A 6,161-nucleotide genomic window follows, 5' to 3' on the forward strand; every position below is an offset into this window, starting at 1 on the left:
TGTGCCCTTCCTGCATCCCACTGAAGCTTCCTGTTCATCTGCCTTCAGCTACGTGAGTCTGAAGAGGCCCCAGTCTAGCCTCAGAGTTGTGGACCTGAGTTGGACATGGCTGGGATGCCTTCTTGATATAAAAAGTCTGCTAGAAAGCTCTTTCTTAAACATGTATATGAACGCCACAGGCTTTGTTACCCCTCAGCCCAGACTAACACAGCATGTTTGACATTTCCGAGTGAAGAAGTTGATAGAATTCTTCAATCGTTTCATCACTTGCTCTGGTGGTTGGTATGTAAATGTTCATTAACTGCTCTTCCTCATAGGGGAATCTATATGATCCTATCACAGCCAGCGCTGCACTTCAGATACATCTTCAAGAAACCCTATAGCACCCCATTTTACTCTGTAACGGATAGGGTCGCCATGAGTAGGAATCTGATTTTGCCGAGTGTGGATAGAGTCGTGAATAGGGAAAATGAAAGTCCCCACCCTTGTGCAGATTTATACCCCATGAAAATCCATTGAACACCTCTTGTTGGGCTGCAACAGGTACTGCTGTTGGAGTAAGGAGAAAGACATAACCCCGCTCCTGGGGTGTCTTGCTCTAGGGGCAAACACTGCTCGATCATACTTACCTGCGTATCACCTGAGAATAAGAGCGTGGTGAGTCCAGGGGCCTGAAGGCACCCAGAGCAGGTGCCCCCACTGCAGTCTAGAAGACATCTAGTACAGTGTATAGGTGGAGAAACTGAGGCCCTGAATCTACAGGGACTTTATGGGGTCACAAGGGGCAGAGACAGGGCTGGAACCCAGGCCTTCCAGTGCCACCATGCCCCCACCACCTTCTGTCTGGAGCACCCAGCATTTCATCTGAGCTCAGGGATCCCTGGTGGAGGGAGGGAGGGCTGTGGGCCCTCCCACACCACTGCCCACCCCCACCCCCCACAGACCTCTGTCTCTGCTGAGAGAAGGAGTCATCATTTATTCATGGGCATTTATGACATGTACCTGCTCCTGGCTGGGGTGGAAATTGCTCCATATTTTCCAGGACCCTTGGGGGAGCCCTTTCAGCATTGCAGGCTATAACAGGTGGAAGAGTTGCCAGATAAGCTGGTGTTCCAGCAAGGGTCAGAAGAGGGATTTAGTCAGAGGCCAGTGGTGCCCTGGGCTCATTCAACTCAGGGCTGCCAGATCGAGGTGGGGCTAGTCTGGTCCAGCTGCAGCTCAGGAGGAGGGAGGGAGGGAGGCCAGAGCTGAGCCCAGAGCTTTTCCTGACACAGCCAATGCCCTCTGTGTGCACACGCATACTCCAGGTAGGCCAATGGAGGGTGAGAGGTAGCTAGACAGATGTTCTTAGACACTCAGACACACAAACACACACACACACACACACACAGAACTGCAGAGCTGGGCTTTATGCACACACACACATTCATGGGTACACACATAAGTGCATACATGTACACATAAATATGCACATATAGACACACAGATACACCCATACATGCCCAATACACGTGTGCACATGGAGTGAATATACACATACACACAAATGCACATAGATGCACATGGGCATGCATACTCATGTATGCACACATGCACACATATGAGGGGATACCCCTCAAAAAACTGATTTTTTTTCCAAAGCTATATATTTAAGTATTTTTACTAAAAACCCTGTCACCTTCAAAGTACTCACCATTACACTGAATACACTTGTCAAATCTTCTATTCCATTCTTGGAAACATTTTTTAAACTCATCTGTTTTCAAACAGCACCTCCCTCGTTGTTGTTGTTTTTCTTCACCTCGTCTGCATCGTCAAATCGCTGTCCTTTCATGTCCTTCTTCAAACACAGAAGCAAAAAGAAGTCGCACAGAGCTAGGCCAGCTGAGTAAGGTACGTGGGGCAAGAGAGGCATGCTGGTTTTTGCCAAAAACTGTCACACTGAGATGGCTGTGTGAGCAGGAGCCTTGTCATGGTGGCAAAACCAGTCTCCCTTCTGGCACAAGTCAGGCCTTTTTTGTTGTACACTGTTGTGCAATCTTTTCAGAGCCTCAAAATAGAAAGTTTGGTTAACAGTCTGACCTAGTGGAACCAACTCCAAATGCACTGGCTTGGTTGATGCCTGCTTTCAGTGTCGCAAGAATAGCACCATGTCTCGTCACCAGTCAGTACCTTGGGGGGAAGTCTGGGTCAGTTTCGGGGCTGTTCTTTCAAAGCACGGTATATTTCCACTGGAGGCTTGTTTTCCCTGGTTAGTCCGAAGAACCCGAGGCACAAATCTCACAGCGACTCTTCTCGTTCCCAAATCTTCTGTGAAAATTCGCTGAATCAAGCTCAAGGTAGTCCAGTAACGTCCCCATCTCTTCAGTGGTCCGTCATCAGCCTTCGAGCACACGTGCACAAATTCTGTCAACTTTTTCATCCATTTGGGAAGTTGACGTGCGTCCTGACGAGCTTCATCATCAATCGACATTTCAACGTTTTTGAAATAAGACTTCTGTTTTCCCCATCGTCCTTGTAAGCTGTGTTCAACATCACAGCAGTGTCTGCAGCATTTTCCCGAGCAGAAAACAAATGTCCTGGCCATGTGCTGTTCTCTTAAATGGGCCGTCACAAAAAAACGAGCTTCGAGTGGAACTGCTTTCACGAAAAATTCTCTGTGCCAGAGAGAACCTTCCCAGGCGACACCACTGGTTGCACTGTTAGATCAAGTTGCTCAATGCTCGCCTAGCGGGAAAATTACATACTAGGAAAGCCCAGCCCAGTGGAACTTTTGTCTTTTTGGATGGGGTGGGATGGGGGTACCCCCTCATAAATACACATGAGCATGCATGCTTACTTGGATATAGAGACAGACATATATATTTATACAGACAAAAACATATATGCACACACACACACACATTGACAGCAGCCAACAAACAAATTTCCCCAGAATAATCCTCTTAGCTCTCTATCTCAGTATTTTTTTTTTTTAACAAGACTGGGCTTCTTACACCTTTGAAAGGGGGTGGGGGGATGCCTTTATCTCCTGCCCTAGAAAAACCAAATCAAACCGCTGGCAGCAGGTTTGAGAAGGTGGATGGGCCCTCCATCCTCTGCCTTTGGGCTGTGCCTCTTCTGTCTCCAGATAGGATCTGAACATGGGTCGGAATTGGGGGCCTAAGTGCACAGTGGGGAGAGGAATGGCTCAAAGAAGGGGGGGGGGCGCTAGGGACTGCATCGAGTTGTCTCCACGGCCAGAAGCAGGGGACAGAAGAGCAGCCATACTAATGCCCCCAGCTGGACCCAGCATCCCACGGGTCCCACCTCAGAGATGCTTTGCCACAGAGTGGATTGTGACCAGGGTGACCCTGAGTGTGTCGGAGTGGAACTTTCCCGCTGGAGCTTTCAGTGGCTAGTGGTTTGGAAGGAGATTGCCAGGCCTTTCTTCCGAGGTCAGTCACTGAGCGAGTTAACCATTTGCACCCCTTCCAAAATCACCAAACCTGCTGCCAAGACACCAGACTCAACGGGGGTCCTGGTGGGTCAGAGTAGAGCTACTCAGGAGGGTTCCAGTGGCTGTGCTAGCAGACATCTCCCAAAAGTAGATCACATGTCGCTGGCTGATCTGACCACAAATGTTTAGGTTGGCAGCCAAGCACAAATGACCTTCACCAGCCACGACCTTCCCAGGGATTCCAACAAGCCCCTAAGCAAACCAGCCAACAAACAAAAACAGAACAAAGAACCTATTGCCCTCCAGTCAATTTTGACTTAGGATGATCCTAATAGGACAGAGTAGACCTGACCCCAGGGAGTTTCCAAGGCAGTCAATCTTGACCTCAGAGTCTGCCATCTCTTTCTCCCACGGAGTGACTGCTGGCTTCGACCTGCCAACCTTTCAATGAGCAGTTGAGCATGACAACCGCTGCACCACCCGGGCCCCCAAACCCGTTGTTAATTGTAGTGAGGTGCCATCAAGTCGGTTCTGACCCATAGCGACCTTATGCGCCACAGAAGGAAACACTGCCGGCTGCTGCACCAGCCACCCAATGGTTCCTTGCTCGAGCCCCTTGCTGCAGCCACTGTGTCCATCCAGCTCCCTGAGGCGAATGTCCTCTTTTGTGCTGCCTCTCTGCTTTACTGAACAGGATGTCCTTCCGCAGGGACTGGTCTCTCCTGACAACCTGTTCAAAGTAGGTAAGACGAAGCCTCACCCTCCTTGCCTCTAAGGAGCACTGTGGCCTTACTTCTTCCAAGACAGCCTGGGTGAGTGTTATTCCTCATCTCCACTTCTGAAGGAGCAGGGGCTCCAGATGTTTATATGCCATGTCTGAGAAAGGGAGTGGAGCCTGAGCCAGTGAGTCCTTCCTAGCATTTATTAAGCACCTGCCATGTACCCCAAGACAGAGGGGGTCCCTGCCCTGTTGGAGTTCTGTAACTGCCTGAGCAGGGGTGAACCTAAGCCCCAAGGACACTTGGGGTGACCGTGCCCTGCTGAGAGGGGAAGGAGAGCCCCCTCATCCTCCAGCCTGACCTGGTCTTTTGAGGTCAGGCATCGCCACCTCAGGGGAGCATAAGGGGAGGACCCCATCTTGCCTGGGAGATGATAGAGAGGGGCCTGAGGGCATATAGGGGCCCAGCACATGGACACTGGCCCCCACGCCCGCAGCAGGAGCCCCAGAGCCGAGGGCCCAGCATCATCCTAATTTCCACATGGATGCATGAACCGCTTTTGGCTGCATCCCCACCCTAAATGCTTAAGTATACAATTTACTTGAAGGAATTATACACTGCCGACTGCTGTTAAAATAGAGAGGAGACCCCCCACCGACCTGTTTCCTTTCCTCAAGAGGCATAATCATCTGCCGAGAATCTGGCCTCTCCTCTAATTGCTCCATCTGTGCTGGAGGGCTCGGGGGCTTGGGGTGGATGATAGCTTCTCCCCTCCAATTTTGTTTTTAATTCCACATGCCCGCCTGCAGGGTCCTTGCTGGGTGGCCCTCCCACTCTGACCCCTCCGAGGTCCATGCCCACTGGTGAAGCTGCTGAGCCTTGGACATGATGAGGCCTCTCCCGGCCAGTAAGCAAGGGATTCGCCCCTTACCCCTGTCCTTTGGGGTCAGCTTGGTGTCAGAACTACTCTGTAAGTTCTGCCCTGGGAGGATCTTCTGGAAGCCAAGCTGGACCCCTTTGGGGTGCACACTCCCCCTTGGTGCTGATCTGTAAACAAGACCCAGCTCTGCCTCCCCCCACAGACACACACTTACCCTGGAATCCTGGGAACCCCAAACGCACCTGGTTTGGAGCCAGATGCCTCTCCCTGGCTGGGTGACTTGGGAAATGTTTAACCTCTCTGAACTGGCACGCCTTGATGTGAAAAACGACATACCCCATCTTCCTCTATTTTCCTGAATGCCTTTCTTAGTTTGGGTCCCACCAAAAGCAAACAAGTACCCAAGTCCAGAGTTAAGGCAGTGATCCGGGAAACAGCGAGAAGAGGGAAGTGGGGCAAGGAGGGGAGGAAGCCAGAAAAGATGTGCTGGCGAGGAGGCTGTGTGCTTCTATGATGTTGATAGACTAGCGGGGAAGGCCTGGCAATCTGCTTCCAAGGATCCATCCATGGAAACCTTATGGGTCACAATGGTCTGATGCGCAACCAGCCGTGAGTGGCACCGGACTGGGCAGTCCTGATACCACTGGACCCTTCTGAGAGCTCAGGCCCCCTCCCCAGCAAAGCTGAAGCTGGGCTCTGTCCACCCTTCCTCCTCACTAGATCATTGACTCCCAGCTCCTCCCCCCACCCGCCCATCCTGTTCCACAGCCGGCTGCACCCAGTGGAGATGCCACAAGTATGCAGGTGTCTGCAGGCTGCCTCAGGAGCACCTGCACCACACCTGCCTCACCTAGTTGGGGGATGACGACTGGAGCAGTGCCCAGCACATAGTAGGTGCTCAATGAATGACTGCACAGCTGCTGTCCCCCCACTGCCATTGAGTCCATGGTGATGCATAGCAACCCAGTAGGATGGAGTAGAACTGCCCCTGTGAGTTTCAGTAGGATGGAGTAGAACTGCCCCTGTGAGTTTCAGTAGGGTGGAGTAGAACTGCCCCTGTGAGTTTCAGTAGGATGGAGTAGAACTGCCCCTGTGAGTTTCAGTAGGGTGGAGTAGAACTGCC

The sequence above is a fragment of the Echinops telfairi genome, unplaced genomic scaffold, assembly GCF_000313985.2.
Source record: "Echinops telfairi isolate 266 unplaced genomic scaffold, ASM31398v2 ScPeMD7_7457;HRSCAF=8495, whole genome shotgun sequence".
NCBI classification, from domain to species: Eukaryota; Metazoa; Chordata; class Mammalia; order Afrosoricida; family Tenrecidae; genus Echinops; species Echinops telfairi.